The 16024-nt window shown below is 34.6% G+C and overlaps 1 protein-coding gene across 1 annotated transcript in view; it reads right to left on the reverse strand.

Moving 5' to 3' along the window:
* Positions 1–10908: 10908 nt before the first annotated feature.
* Positions 10909–16024, reverse strand: part of DPH6 (diphthamine biosynthesis 6) — a 214355-nt gene continuing 209239 nt past the window's right edge. Inside the window, exon 11 of the transcript XR_013162324.1 lies at positions 10909–11623. The gene's annotated coding sequence lies outside the window, so the exon portion shown is untranslated. The remainder of the gene's footprint in view (positions 11624–16024) is intronic.

A 16024-nucleotide genomic window follows, 5' to 3' on the forward strand; every position in this document is an offset into this window, starting at 1 on the left:
TCTAGATAGTTAGTCTTTAAGCTTATTGTCCCACTGTAATTACTAATAGTACCTGTTTTGACTCTCAAAGTGTCCTGTTTGTATTGTAAATTATATTAACAATGAATTGGAGTGCTCTTACTGAATAGAGAATTTAGTCTAAAAGTAGAAACACAATATATGAATTATACCATAAGTACCAAATAATTACTAACTGCTATATTATTACTGTTATTATTATTAATTCATAAATAAGTTTTGTAAAGACAGCCTATAACTATGAAAAGGAAACAAAATGCACCCTCTCCATACTTCAATCACATCATTGCAATTGAAGATTGGTTTTCTCTGCATCCTCATAAGCAGTATGTAGTCTTATCTTTGAAAAAGGATGGCAGTGTTCTATCTAAAAATATAATTCAAGATAACTACAAAAGGATTTATGTCTTCAAAAGGTCAGAGGAATTTGTATAATGTAGAGCTGTTTTAATTATTACCAAATAGATGCCCTTTCTCCATGATTATTAAGCCAAGCTTAGAAATTTATGTTCAATGTTTTGGTACCAGAAAGTTAAAAAAAAAAAAAAAAAAGCAGAAATGTCATTTATAGCTGCTTTAAGTACAGCTATCTGAAATGTTCTTATGTTTTGACTTACTCCAGAAGGAAAACGTGAAACAATGAGCAAATGAGTAGAAGTTACAAAGAGGCATATTTTAGCTTAACATAAGGATTTTTTAAAATAGAGTTGTCCAACAGAACGGATTGTTTCATGAAATTATGAGCTCCTTTGCTGAAGATATCCAAATTGAGACCGGATGAGCATATGCGAAAGATGCTGCAGGAAACATTTCTGTTCTGTGTGGGAGGTTAGCCAACAGTAGATGATGTTTTAGGTTCCTTCCAACATTAAATTTTATAATCTTATGACTATTCCAAACATGAATAACTATTTTAATGATACAAAGTCTAAAGCCTGATTGAGAAAATGAAAACAAACAAAAAAACAAACAAAGAAATAAACTTTATTTAGGTAACGGGAGAGAGCAGACTATAGGAAGAAGCTTATTTTTTAATGCTGAGATAAAGTATATATTTTTTTATGATGTGTGCAAGTATTTTATAAAATCTATTACAAACAGAAATGTTTACATTTACACAAGATAAATGGCTTGAAGAATAAGAAATGCACTGAAATGTACAAAAAAAGGCAGCTTGAATGCTAGGCAGAAAGCCACTGAAGTACTGAGAAAGGTTTTCCTTGTCTTACAGTGCTGAGACAAAACTTCCAGGGGGAGGGATTCTGATAAAAAACCCACGATCTAAATTGGGAATCCAGGTGTTCTAATACTAAAAGCAGAGACTAACCAAAGATAGACTGAATCTGCCACTCAATCCTAGAATTAGAATAAAGTAATCTGACAACGTTCTATTGGGCAACCAGCAATCAACAGATAAAGGAAACAATATCCAGAGTCATTAAAATCCAGTCATTACAGTTATATCAAACACAATATTTTGCTTTACTATAAAGAGAAAAAAACAGACAAGGCACAAAACAGAACAGGAGAAAAACAGATTCACAGATGACCCATTTATTGGAGTTATCAAGCTGTATAAATGTTATCAGGGTGCATGGGTGGTTCAGTGGTAGAATGCTTGTCTTCCATGCGGGAGACCCAGGTTAGATTCCTGGACCATGCACCAACACCCCCAACAAACAACAAAAAAAGAAATGTTGTCAATATATTAAAATTGCAGATGACATGGTGAAAGATTTATAGATTCTAAAGAGCTAGAATTTATGAAAAAGAATCAAGTAGAAATGCAAGGATAAAAAATGCAATAGTTGAAATAAAGAATTCAATAGGTGGTTAAGTGGCATATTAGAAGCCAGAGAGGGTTAGTAATCTGGGAAATAAGTCACTAGAAAATATTTGGGCCAAAATGTGGTGAACAAAGGGATATAATGTAAATAAAAATATTATAATATGGCATTAGCAAAATAGTATACCTAAATGGAGTCCCAGAGTGGGGAGGAGAGAAAAAGACAGGTCATAAGCAATAATGAAAGAGGTAAAGGCAAAGAATTTCTGAAATGAAAACCATAAAGGTCCAAACAGGGTAGATGCAAAGAAAACCTCACTGAGGTGCATCATGATAAAACTGCTGAAAATCAAAGCAAAGGAAAAACAAACCTCAAAAATAGCTAAAGGAAAAAAAGATACATTATATTCAAAGATACAGCATTAAGAATTATTGTTGGACTTCTCAATAGAAATAATCAAAGACAGACAACTGAATGGCATCTTCAAGCTACTGAAAGAAAACTGTCATCCAGAATTTTATACCTAGCAAAAATACCCTCCACAAGTAAAGGTGAAATCAAGATATTTCCATGCAAGCAAAAACCATTGATACCAATTAACTTCACCAAATAAACACTAAAGTTAGTTCTCCTAAAAGAAGTAACTGACCTCAAATGGAACACAGAAATTCAGGAAAGAATGAAATACAACTGAAAGAGTAAAAATGTGGGAAACATAAATGAATATTAACTGTACAAAACAGTAGTAAGGGAATTTCTTGGAATAAATATATGTAAGATTAAAATGTTTGATAACAACACAAAGGACATTCATATATGGACTTAAAATAATCTAAAGTCCTGGCATTGTCTGAGAAGTGTTAAATGTAAGAAATTATATTAGGGCATAGTAAGTCAAAGCTGGATATGGTATTCTTACAGGTATATAATAAAACATAGTAAAAGAATGTGTAACTGTAAACCAGTGAAGTGGATCAACAGAATAAAAGATGTCTGATTAACCTCAAATAATGCAAAGAAAAAAACAAGACATAAAACAAGTCAAGCAGAAAACATGATAAATATAAACATGAATATACCATTTATTACATTAAAAATGAATTGTTCCAATTAAAAGGCACATATTTTGAAAGTGGATTTTTAAAAAAAATCACACAACTACATAATGCTTATGAGAGTCATCCCTTCAATATAAGGATAGAGAAGGGATAGAAGTAAAATGATGCAAAAATATATCCCATGGAAACACTAACCAAAAGAAAGCTGGTGTAATTATTCTATTATTACAGTAGATGTTGTTTGTTTAAAGGAAATCCAGGGTAATTCACAAATATAGCAATGTAAGACATCCCTGGAAAAGTCCTCCCTCAAAACCATCAAATAAAAGGACAAATACTGCTTGGTTAGAACTCTGAAGGATGATAGAGAGTGGAGAAGGAATCCACAAATGCTGAATTGAAGAGAAAGAAAAATAATCTCCAAGATTAGATAGGAGATATTCTTCCCAGAGCTGCCAGTCTGGACAACTCCCCCTCATTGGGTCTGGTGCAGCTTGGAAGTCACACAGAGGAAGCAGGGCCTGGGTCTTCCTGCTGGTGATGCAGACTATAGAGTACACACAGCAGTGAGTTAGAACCCCAGCACATCTAGGCACAGAGACCAAAGTCCTCAGACACCCAAGGTGGAACATAAGCATCTGAGTGTGTCATGAACAAAATGGTCCACAGAGAAAACACACATACACACACACGCACAGACACAAAACAGGGACTGTGGCAGAACGTCTGCCAGGTGGTACACACACTCAATCCAATCTTTTTGTTGGACCACCTAAAAGCAAAATGGAATTTTCTGGATTGACTCCCACCTGGGTCCCAGAAGAAAGTGGAAGCAGAAAAGCCTCAAAAAATAAGAGGGGTAGGGCGGTGTGATGGTGGTTCACGGGCAGAATTCTTGCCTGCCATGCCAGAGACCTGGGTTTGATTCCCAGTGCCTGCCTGTGCAAAAAAAAAAAGAATAAAAGGGGTAGGGGAGTGAGGTGAGATGGTGTAAGACAGAATGGATGCCAGAACTGAAAAGTACAAGGAAAAGGGGTCACTAAGTGGGGGAATGAATTTAAATGAATCACAGCAGTTGGGGAGAAAATTCTGCACAAAAACAGAATAGATCAAGATTTAAGGAGAAGAAACAGTGGAAAGGAAGCTTTCTCCTGGAGGTAAAAGTGCACGAAAAGTGCAATCTTAAAAACTGTACCACATAAGCAGGGCAAAAATCAGATGAAGAATGTCTGAGAAAATCTGAACAATTAAACATGGGTTACTCTACAGATCCAGAATAAGTTAGACCAAGCTTCAATGAAGAGCCTTAACACAAAGCCAATCAACAATAAAACCCTGAGCAAGAGGGAAAAACTGACCTTTAAAGTTAATGAAATAATTAATAATTAACTTTAACTGATATCAAAATAATCAGATCCCAAATATCAGCAAAAAATTACAAAGTATACTAAGAAACAGGAAGATAAGGCTCAGTGAAGAGAATCATGAAAACTTCAGAGAAGAAGCAGATTTTGGAACAACTAGTCAAAGAAGTTCAAGCAAAACTCCTAAATCAATTCAAGGGAATGAAATAAAATATGGGTATAGATATAAGGATATTAAGAAAATAATGTGTGAGCAGAAAGAAGAATTTGAAATTTTCAAAAGCAACATAAATTATGGAGATGAAAGACATAATAATGTAGACTAAAACTACAATGGAGGCATACAACAGCAAATTTGAACAGGCATAAGAAAAGATCAGTGAACTAGAAGACAAGACAATTGAAATCATAGAGACAAAAATAGATAGAGAAAAGAAGAGAAAACCTGAGAGGGTCACAGGGATTTGAATGACAGCATGAAGCATCCAAACAAATGCATCCTGGGTATCCTAGAAGAAGAGAAGGGAAAAGAGGCAGAAAGAATGATGGAGGAAATAATTACTGAAAATTTCTCATTGCTTATGAATGATATAAATACACTTATACAAGAAATACAACTTACTCCAAATAGAATAAATCCTAACATACTTAATCCACAATATATACTAATCAGAATGTCAAATGCAAAAGACTAAAAGAAAATTCTGAAGGCAGCAAGAAAAAATCGATTTGTTCTAGTTTGTTAGCTGCCAGAATGCAATATACCAGAAACAGAATGGCTTTTTAAAAGGGGAATTTAATAAGTTGCTAGTTTACACTTCCAAGGCTGAGAAAATGTCCCAAATAAAACAAGGCTATAGAAATGTCCAATCAAAGGCATCCAGGGGAAGATACCTTGGTTCAAGAAGGCCGATGAAGTTCAGGGTTTCTCTCTCAAGTGAAAGGGCACATGGTGAACACAGTCAGAGTTTCTTTTTCATCTGGAAAGGCACATGGTGAACACAGCCAAGGTTCCTCTCTCATTTGGAAGGGCACATGGTGAACATGGCATCATCTGCTAGCTTCTTCTTCTGGCTTCCTTTTTCATGAAACTCCCCGGGAGGCGTGTTCCTTCTTCATCTCCAAAGGTCACTGGCTGGTGGACTCTGCTTCTCGTGGCTATGTCATTTTGCTCTGCTCTCTCTGAATCGCTCATTCTCCAAAATGTTTCCTCTTTTATAGGACTCCAGAAACTTATCAAGACCACCCAAATGGGTGGAGACATGTTGTCCCCTAATCCAATTTAACAACCACTCTTGATTAAATCACATCTCCAGGAAGATGATCTGATTACAGTTTCAAACATATAGTATTGAATAGGGATTATTCTGTCTTTATGAAATGGGATTTTGATTAAAACATGGCTCTTCTAGGGGACATACATCATTTCAAACCAGCACAGTCACATACAAGGGATCTTCAATAAGATTTAAGTGCCAATTTTTCATCAGAAACAATGGAGGCAAGAAGGCAGGGGTATGGAATATTTAAGGTACTAAAAGAGAAAAAGTCCCAAACCCAAATTCTTTATTTGGCAAAATTATCCTTCAAAAATGAGGAAGACAATAGAAGGAGGTGGCTGAAGGATACATCAACTGAAAAGTAGAATGGTAAACTGTGGTGTATACATATGATGGAATTTTTTGCAGCTATAGAAAGGAATGAAGTCATGAGACATGCAATGAGATGAATGAACCTTGGGGACATTATGTGGTACAGAAACAAAAGAAAAAATAATGTATGGTCTCTTTTAGAAAACACTTATAAGAAAATTGGGGACTAGATTGGAAGCTTTATAGCAGTTACATTCAGTCTGGAGCTGCAAATGTTATTTCTAGATTTTGAGATACTGTGCTATAGGTTTATAATCTGGTATCTCCATGGAACTGTGGCTACCTGTGTGACACCTAAGACTCAGGGGAGAAGTTCTGCAGGTCTGAAAGTCAGCATGGCTTTCAACTGTTACAGAAACTGACAAAGAGATCAGGCTTCAATTAGAGATAAGAACAAACCAATTAGGTTGGGACTAAGGTAAATCAGAATATAGGGGTAAAGATGACGTTGGTATTTTAGAATTTCATCTACTGTGCAAGACCAAAGGAAGAGAGGTTTATGTTGTCCAAAATCTAAATTTTCTATGGCACATAATCTAAGTCAGCATGTCTGGAGAGCTCATTTAACAACCCAAACATATGGAGCCCAGAATGGGAATGAGGGCTTGTGATTCTGTATAGCTTAATGTGATGCCCAGATACATCTCAGAGTATATTGAGCAGATAATTAAAAGTATTAACAAAGTCTCTTGACTTCTGGGAGACAAAATATGGATGTATTAAGTCTTATAACCAGGGAAAGCCCTGATACTGTCTCAAACATTAGGAACTCCGAAGTCAATAGGCTAAGCCCTTGATATTGAGGCTTGCCCTTGTGAAGCTTATTTCTGTAGCAGAGAGACTAAGTCTACCTACAGTTATGCCTAAGGTTACCTCCAGAGGACCTCTTTTGTTGCTCAGATGTGGCCCCCCTCTCTCTGTAAGTACAACTCTGCAAGTAAAATCATTACTTATCCCCCTACATGGGACATGACATCCAGGGGCAAAAGTCTCCCTGGCAACATGGGACATGACTCTCAGGGATGAGCCTGGCCCTGGTACCATGAGATTGACAATGCCTTTCATATAAAAAGAGGGAAAAGAAAGGTAACAAAATAAAGTATCAGTGGCTAAGAGACTTAAGAGGTTATTCTGGAGACTACTCTTATGCAAGCTTCAGCTAGATATTGCTAAACACCAGGGCTTGCCAAACCCCAACCAAAACCATTCCTGTCAACCCTAAAGAATACCTATGGCTTTATCTGAGATTCTATATAAGTCTCATGCAGTAAGATTACTTTCCAGAAAACTACAACCTCCGGATGAGTAACTAGGCCAAATAAGTCCTGAAATCCAGAGGCACCCAACACTTGAAGAACATCAACTAGTTCCATCCACCTATGTCATATTATTGACCCCACTTCCCAACATGAGAAAGTTAGAATGGGCAGAGCCCAAATACCCCTAAAGAGTGGGAGAAGGATCAAAGGAGAAGGAGGAGTTATAACAGAGAAGATAGGATTTAACAAATGAGTATGACTGCTGAATCATTATATTGATATTTCTTTTAGTCTCCAGTGTCTTGGAGCAGCAAGAAGAAAAAGCCTAAAATTGTGGAACTGTAACCCACCCCAAACTCTGAAATCTGTTCTATAATTTCCTGGCACAATGTACTTTGAAATATATTGCTTTCTTGTATACATATTTCACAATAAAGATTTTTTTAAAAAATGAGGGAGAGTTTAAAATATCCACAGATAAACAAAAAATGAGAGAGTTCATCAACAAGAGACTTGCCCTACAAGAAAAACTAAAGGGTGTACTTTAGTCTGAAAGAAAAAGACAGGAGAGAATGGCTTGGAGTAGTGTGAAGAAATGAAGATTATCAGTAAGGGTAACCAAAAAGGGAAACAGAGAGACCAAAAAAAAAAAAAAAATAGGACACATAAAAACCAAAGTATAAAATGGCTAAAGTAAGTACTACCTTTACAGCAAAAACACTGAATATTAATGGATTAAATATACCAATCAAAAGACACAGATTGGATGAATGAATACATAATCATGATCCAACTCTATGCTGTTTACAGGAGACTCACCTTAGACCCTAAGACACAAATAGATTGAAAGTGAAAGGTGAGAAAGAAGATATTCTATGCAAATAGTAACCGAAAAAGAACTGTGATAGCTATACTACTATTGGACAAAATAGACTTTTATATGCAAAACTGTTATAGGAGATTTATATTAATAAAATGGGCAATCAACCAAGAGGAAATAACAATCACAAATATTTATGCACCTAATCATGGTATCCCAAAATGCATGAGGCAAACAATGGCAAAAACGAAGGAAGAAAAAGATGCTTCTACAATAATATTTGGAAAATTCAATACATCACTTTCTACAAGAGGCAGAAAATCTAGAGAGAGCATACCATAAGAAAGATAATATGATGAAGGAACTATACCTAACAGCTATATACAGAGCACTGAACCCCAAAACAGCAGGATATACAGTTTTCTCATGTGTGCATGGATCATTCTTCACAGTAGACCACAAATTGTGTCAGAAAACACATCTCAATAAATTTCAAAAGGCTGAAATAAACAAAGCACTTTCTTTGACCTTCATGGAGTAAAGCTGTAAATAAATAATAGGCAGAGAACTAGAAATTTAATAAATACATAGAAGTTAAATAACACTCTTAAATGTTATCAGTGGGTCAAAAAATAAATTACAAGGAAATCAGTAAATGTTTTGAGATGAGTGAAACTAGAACACAACACATCAAAACTTATGGGATGCAGCGAAGGCAGTGCTGAAAAGGTAATTTATAGCCCTAAATGCCTACATTAAAAAAGAAGAAAGTGCTAAAATCAAAGACCTAACTGCACACCTGGAAGAACTAGAAAAAGTTCCAAATTAATTCCAAAGCAAGCAGAAGGAAAGAAATAACAAAGACTAGACAGAAACAAGAGATATTAAGAATAAAAAAACAATAGAAGGAATTAACAAAAACAGAAGTTGGTTCTTTGAGAAGACAAGTAAAATTGACAAACCCTTATCTAGATGGATAAAGAAAAAAAGAGAGAAGAGCAAATAAATAAAATTAGAAATAAGAGTGGGACATTACTATTGACCTCACAGAAATAAAAAGGATCATAAGAATATACCATGAACAAATATGCTAAAATATGAGATAACCTAGATGAAATGGACAAATTCCTAAAAACACACAAACAATCTATACTGAGTCTACAAGAAATAGAAGATCTGAACGGATTAATTATAAGCAAAGAGATTGAGTCAGTCATCAAAAATCTCCCAACAAAGAAAAGCCTAAAACCAGATGGCTTCACAGATCAATTCTACAAATTACTACTAATCCTACTCAAACTCTTCCAAAAAATTGAAGAGAAAAAAAACCCTACCTAACTCATTTTATGAGCCACCATTATTCTAATGTCAAAGCTAGATAAAGATACTACAAGAAAAAAAATTACAGACCAATTTCTCTTGCGAATGTAGATTCAAAAATCCTCAACAAAATACTTGCAAATTGAATCCAACAGGACATTGAAAGAATTATACACCATGATCAAGTGAGATTTATTCCAGGTATGCAATGTTGATTCAAAACAGAAAATCAATTAATGTAATATACTACATTAACAGAATAAAGAGATAAAAACAATATGATCACCTCAACTGATGCAGAAAAGGCATGTGACAAAATCTTGCATCCTTTTTTGATAAAAACACTGAAAAATAATGATGGAGGGAAACCTCCTCCACATGATAAAGAGCATATATGAAAAACCCACAGTTAACATCATACTCAGTGGGGAAAACTAAACGTTTTCCCGCTAAGATGTGGGACATAACAAGGATGCCCACTGTTAACATTGTTATTCAACAGAGAAGTTAGGCAAGAAAAAAGAAATGAAAGGTATTCAACTTTGAAAGGTAGAAGAAAAGTTTCACTATGTTCAGATGGTAAGACCACATATATAGAAAGTCCTGAAAAATTTAAACAAAGATACTAGAGCTAATAAACAAGTCCAGCAAAGTGAAGGCATGTAAGATCAACATGCGAAAATCAGTAGTATGCTTATACACTAGTAATGAGCAATCAGAGGAGGAAATCAAGAAATAAATTATTCGCAATTGCCAAAAGATGGAAGCAACCCAGGTGTCCATCAACTGATGAATGGATAAACAAAATGCAGTTTATACATACAATGGAATAAAATTCAGCCATATAAAGAAATGAAGTCCTGAGCATGCAGCAACATAGATGCACCTTGAGGACATTATGTTGAGTGAAATAAACAAGACAAAAAAGACACATATTGTATGATCTCACCGAACTGAAATAATTAGAATAGTAAACTCACAGGCTTAGAATTAGTATATAGATTACCAGATGCTGGGTTGGGGGTAGGGAATTTGGAATCAATGCTTAATTTGTACAGAATTTCTATTTGGGTTGATTGTAGAGTTTTGGAAATGGATGGTGATGATGGTAGCACAACACTGTGAACGTAATTAACAACACTAAATTAGACATGTCATTGTGGTTTAAAGGGGAAATTTTAAGCTGTATATATGTTACTAGGATAAAATTAAAAGATTAAATTCAGACTGTACAAAACAGTATACCCCATCAGGGTTATAGTAATAATACAATTATAAAAATGTTCTTTCATGAATTATAACACATACATCACACAAATGCAAGGTGTTAATAACAGAACAGTATACTGGAAAATAAATACCTCATGTAAATTTAAGGATAATATTTTTTTTTTAAAAAAGGAAATCCACCAGAAAGATAAAAGCCTTCAAAATTTGCTTTCACATACTTTCAAATATATAAAGCAAGAATTGATAGAACTTAAAGGAGAATTGAAACACATACAACCATCTTTCTCAATTAATGATAAAAAAAGGAAAGATAAAATCAACAAAGATATAGAAGATATGAAGAACATACTTAATACATCTTACTTAGTTGGTATATATGAAACACTGCACCCAACAATGGTAAAATACAAGTTCTTTATTAGTGGATGTGGATCATTTACCAAAACGGATCCTGTGCAGGCCCTTCACATGAGCTCCAACAAATCTGAAGAGATGAAAATCCTCTAGAGTACCTACTTCGACCAATATTTAATTAAGCTAGAAATGGATAACCAAAAATAACAACAAATATCTCTACAGCATACCATAAAGTAAGACTATAAAAACTAAAAAGCACTAGAAGCTTTCCCCTGCAGAAATGAATCCAGGAATCATTTTAAACACTTATAAAGCATACTTCTTTCACTTAATTATCAAAAAAAGTACATAGTACATGTTTTGATTTTTTTAGATGAAATAATATGTAGGATTACTTTTCTTATTTATTTTGGCCTACAAATCAAGTTTCCTCTTTCTAATTATGGCAATATAGATTACCTGGGATCATCAGTATGAAAACTATTTTAGTTGTAAACCATGTCATTAAAGAGCAGAAACTGGTCAACTTATTTCACATATTTAGTTGACTGCTACAAAACAAGGAGCTATAAGCAAATCTACTAACCTTGACGGAATGACTACACAGTCCAATGCTAGCAGATGCCCAGTAAGAAATAGTCTGAACATGTAAGTTCTCTTTGGGGTGAGAGAGACCATTGCCAAACTTTGTGCCATTCTGGTAGACAAGGCAATCTACTTAGAAAAAGAGTTCCGGTGACATAATTTCTACACACACCCTGAAAAAGAAATCAAATTTAAAAGAACTAAAAAAAAAGATTCTATTGTTGTGATCTAAGGTAACTAACTGAATATAGGCATTTATCTCTTGACCATCCCCCAATTCTAGTGAAATTATACTGGAAATACAGAAGTGTAAATCTAAAAATATATCTAGTGGTACTGTAAGGTTAGAGGGATGCTATTAGCATACAAAATTAGTAAGGAATTTCCAGGAGATATAAAGCAATATTGATACTGGGTTTATTTGTTTTGGAGGATCTTTACCATCTCTATGAAGCTGCAGGTTCTCCAGCTTTGCTGGTATTAGTCATCAATCTTGTCCTATCCCTGATAGTACCATTCTCATATTTCTAAAGCTGCTATAGATTTGTTATTAGTTTTATATTTCTTCTGTCATGTAAATGGAATTTTAGAAGGGAGGAGAGATAACAGTTGTCAAAATGTTCAGTCAGCTCTCTTGAACTAATATACAAGTTTCCATGTCAAGCCACTTGAATTATCTGAGCAATTAAACACATGCAATATAATGACACTTCCTAGTTTATTCAGATAGGTACCATGCAGTCTTAATTTCAACCTCCTTACTTCACATTAATTTTTCAGTAAATTAATCCAGAATTTCCTTTTTCAATCCTGCTTCAGCATAAGAAATAAACCTCTCCCCTCCCCCAACTTGTGCTTTGAGGGTGCCCCTTCTCATTTACTTTGTAATACTTTTCCTCTTTTGCATCTCTCCTCTTTCTCCTGTGGGCTCTTTCTCTTCTACTACAATAGATGCTAAATCTTCTCATCCTAAAACTACCTCTTCCATTTCATCTCCCTATTACCCTTCACAGCACTCTCATTAACTCCTAAATCCAAATGCCAATAAACATTGACCAACACTAAACCCTCTCCTAAAGGATGTCTCCCTTAGAATTCCATAGTCCTACTCTACTGCGGTCCTTGTCCTACTTTAATAACTCCTTAGTCTGAAAGTAGTGGGGTAGTGGGGGAGTTTTTTCAATGTAGAGAGGAAAGCATAGGAATACCTGAGATAAAGAATCCTTGAAATTTATATAAAAAAAAAATGGGATGGAAAACAGTGCTGAGTCTTTCACAGGTCAAAAGCTTGCGTTCTTTTCTTAATTTTCATCTACAACAATGAACTCTATTGAACTCTGACCCTCTCCTTATAGGTGCCTTTCCTAGAAGTTCAAGGATGTACTTGATCTTGATCCTTTTTCTAACTCTTCAACAATTCCTTCTAAGTATGAGGCAATTGATAAGTTTCCACAATATGGAGTTTAATCAGTAGGCGTGTCAAAGAATTTTTAAAAATCCTTGAAATCTATCAGGAATTGGAAGGAAAAGATGGAAAACAGGATTAAGTCTGAGATATAGGGCTTGAAGCATTATAAAGGGAAAGGTGGACCAAGACAGTCAGTTGGGGCACAGAACAAAAATCTCACCTGGGTTTCAGAACCACAGAGGTCTGTTTGGGAAACTGTAATATTTCACAATGTTATTCACATAGAGGAATGGTTGGCAGATGCCCAGGTGCTTGAGCCCCTAATTATAAAAGACTCTGATATAGATGACTCTTTCTGATCTCATTTGCCTCATGAAGAAAGAGCCTCTGGTATCTTGGGTCTCAGTCCTCCACTGTTCAAGGGGAGATGGGATAACCTGACAATGGCTGGATGCTGTTTCCTGTGACCAGCTGACACCGGTCTAGAACAAGGTAGAGATCTTACTAAAACTGCATTTTCCTTGATCAATGCCACCATAATCTGACCATTCTTTTTTACCATTTATCAAGTATTTGAATATTCTCATATCATTAAATCATTTTGTGTTAACTGACTTTTGATGGGCCTTGGTTTGTTTTATAGAAGAACTGTTTTTTTTTTTTTTAATCTCTAAGCTTGTTAAGGAAAAAGTCCTCTCTCTTTTCTCTTCCCTTCCCTCCCCTTCCCTTCCCTCCCTTTCTTTCTTTCCTATCCTTTAGTTAAGTGTTCTACATCAAAATTAAATGTATATCTATTTCTAGAAAATATCCTATAAAAGTTGGCATTTCTGTGAAATTACTGAGATTTTCCTTAAGCATTTTCTATTATATAAGGAAAGTCATTTTTCTTTATTCTTTCTGTTTTTATTTGATGTATGTTGAAACAATTGGACAACATAACCCAATATTAGCAAATTCCCTAGGTTAGTATTGTGTATACAAAACAAAACAAAACTCCTGGCATTTAGTTGTTTTTTTACTGTGTTTGAAATCATTTATTTCAAGGTAAGGAAACAGATCCATATTGGACCATTTGAAAGTGTCTAACGACTGGGGGCATAGATGAGAGTTGAGGGAGTAACAGGGAGGGTGCACGAGCTTCAAGAGATTCCTTCTTAGTCTCACTACCAAGGCCACTCTCCATGTTAATTTTCCTCTGCCTTATACCCCTGAATATCTCTACTTCTCTGACATTTACATGTATCTGCATCTATAGATTATTCACAGTGGTGTTAAACAGTAAGAACAGGTAAATAAGAGAGGGAAATAAAAGACATCTGCAGTAAAAATCCAAGTCAGGAAACACAGAAAACACAGTCACAAGAAGGAACAGCAACCGTGTGTCAGTTGAAGGGGGGATGATACAGAGCAGGGTTTAAAGCCAGAGAAATCAGAGCCTGAACCTTTGGTGAGTACTAAATGAGATAACCAGAAAAGTGACAGTAAAGGTTTCATACCTTGCGGGCAGGCAGAATTTGAGTGTGGTCTCATATGCTGAGTTTATAGCTGAAAAATCTGTCATGTTTTTCACATAAAAATGGACTAAAATAATATCTTTCAATTCTAATCCCTTAGATTTAATAGTAGCCGCAAAAGAAAGGATATATTGATAAGTTTTGAAAAATCAAAACCCGACTAAGAAAATTATGAATGCTATCTGGAGTAGACTTAAAAAAAATAAATTCCATCATGATAATGGATTACTGTGACTGCAGTATTTGGTGATGGAATAACGTAGGGACTAGAAAATAGTTTTCTGTAAAAGGACCAGACAGCAAATAGTTTAGGCCTTGCAGGTCAAGAGGGAAGATCAAAGATGTGATATAGAACATAAAAATTGTAGAAAATCTAACAAAGTATAAGAAAAAAATGTTTTACTGGTGAAATTCAAAACATAATAAAAATAATTGAGTACATTTAAAAAATACACATCTACTAATGAGAAGAATGGAATTCTTTTTTACTTTTTTTGATAATATTTTCCTCACTGAGGGTCCCTAACATTTAAGTTTCCTAAAGTTTAGATTCTCTAACACAGAATCAGTTGCTAATGTAAAAATTACTCGTAGTGTGGGGATAGTATAAAAGCAGGTAGCCAGTGGTTTTGGTGCTGTCTCCTGGAGTAATGTACTCTAAAGCATCATGATTTGGCCTTTTAAAAAATTGAAATGCAACTGTAAATTTTAGGTTTCTTGAAATCAATCAACTGTGACTCATCAAATTTTTTTCTTTATAAACTTCACATTAATAAAATTAAATTGATGAACACATTTCAAAGTGTTACCCATGGAAGAAACAATCCATTGGTTTTTATTTTAGAATTAATACTTCTAAAGAGGAATCTCAATGATTTTAATATCTTATCTCTTAGCAAATAATAGCCAGGGGTAAGAAAGAAACCATTTCTCAAATTTCAGTGAAAAACTGATCTTATTTTTAACTTCGGAAACTGCTTGGAATTTCTACACTAGATCTGAGATTTGAACATGTCCCAGATAAACTAAGTTTAGACAATAGATCGCAAATTCTATAGAGTTAAAATAAATACCACTTTCTTAAGGGTTGCTGATTGTATTCATTAAGTTATCTCTTACTTTCTCTAAACCTCCAGAAAATAATGAGATAACTCTTCTTGGAGCCAAGATAAAGAGAATTAACATGATAAGAGAAAAGCCAGAAGAAACATGTCTGATGAGACTGAACACAGAAAAGGACAGTAAAAGTCTTGGGATGAATTTAATCCAGGGATGATCATTAACTTTTCAGAGTTCAAATGTTAAGGGAACTTGAGAGAAAATATCTGTCTTCAAGGGTGTTCAGTTAGATCTAAGAATTACAGAGTGCTTGTAAGGTAATTGCACAGCCAGTCATCAAAAAGAAGAAAAAAGGATTAGGATTTTAAATATAATACATATTTGAAATAGAAGGAAATACTAGAAAACAAAAATAATAACTTAGAAAGAGTTCCATTTGAGGACGTTAAGCTGCTTTCTAAATCATATTATTTCATTCATACATACTGAAAAATTAAGTCAAATATAATAACCAATTTGCCTCGTGTCAACAGTCATTCCTGCAATGCCACATCTATTTCTTTTGGGGGTCACTATATTCACTTTTATTTTGG

The sequence above is a fragment of the Tamandua tetradactyla genome, chromosome 14, assembly GCF_023851605.1.
Source record: "Tamandua tetradactyla isolate mTamTet1 chromosome 14, mTamTet1.pri, whole genome shotgun sequence".
NCBI lineage: Eukaryota > Metazoa > Chordata > Mammalia > Pilosa > Myrmecophagidae > Tamandua > Tamandua tetradactyla.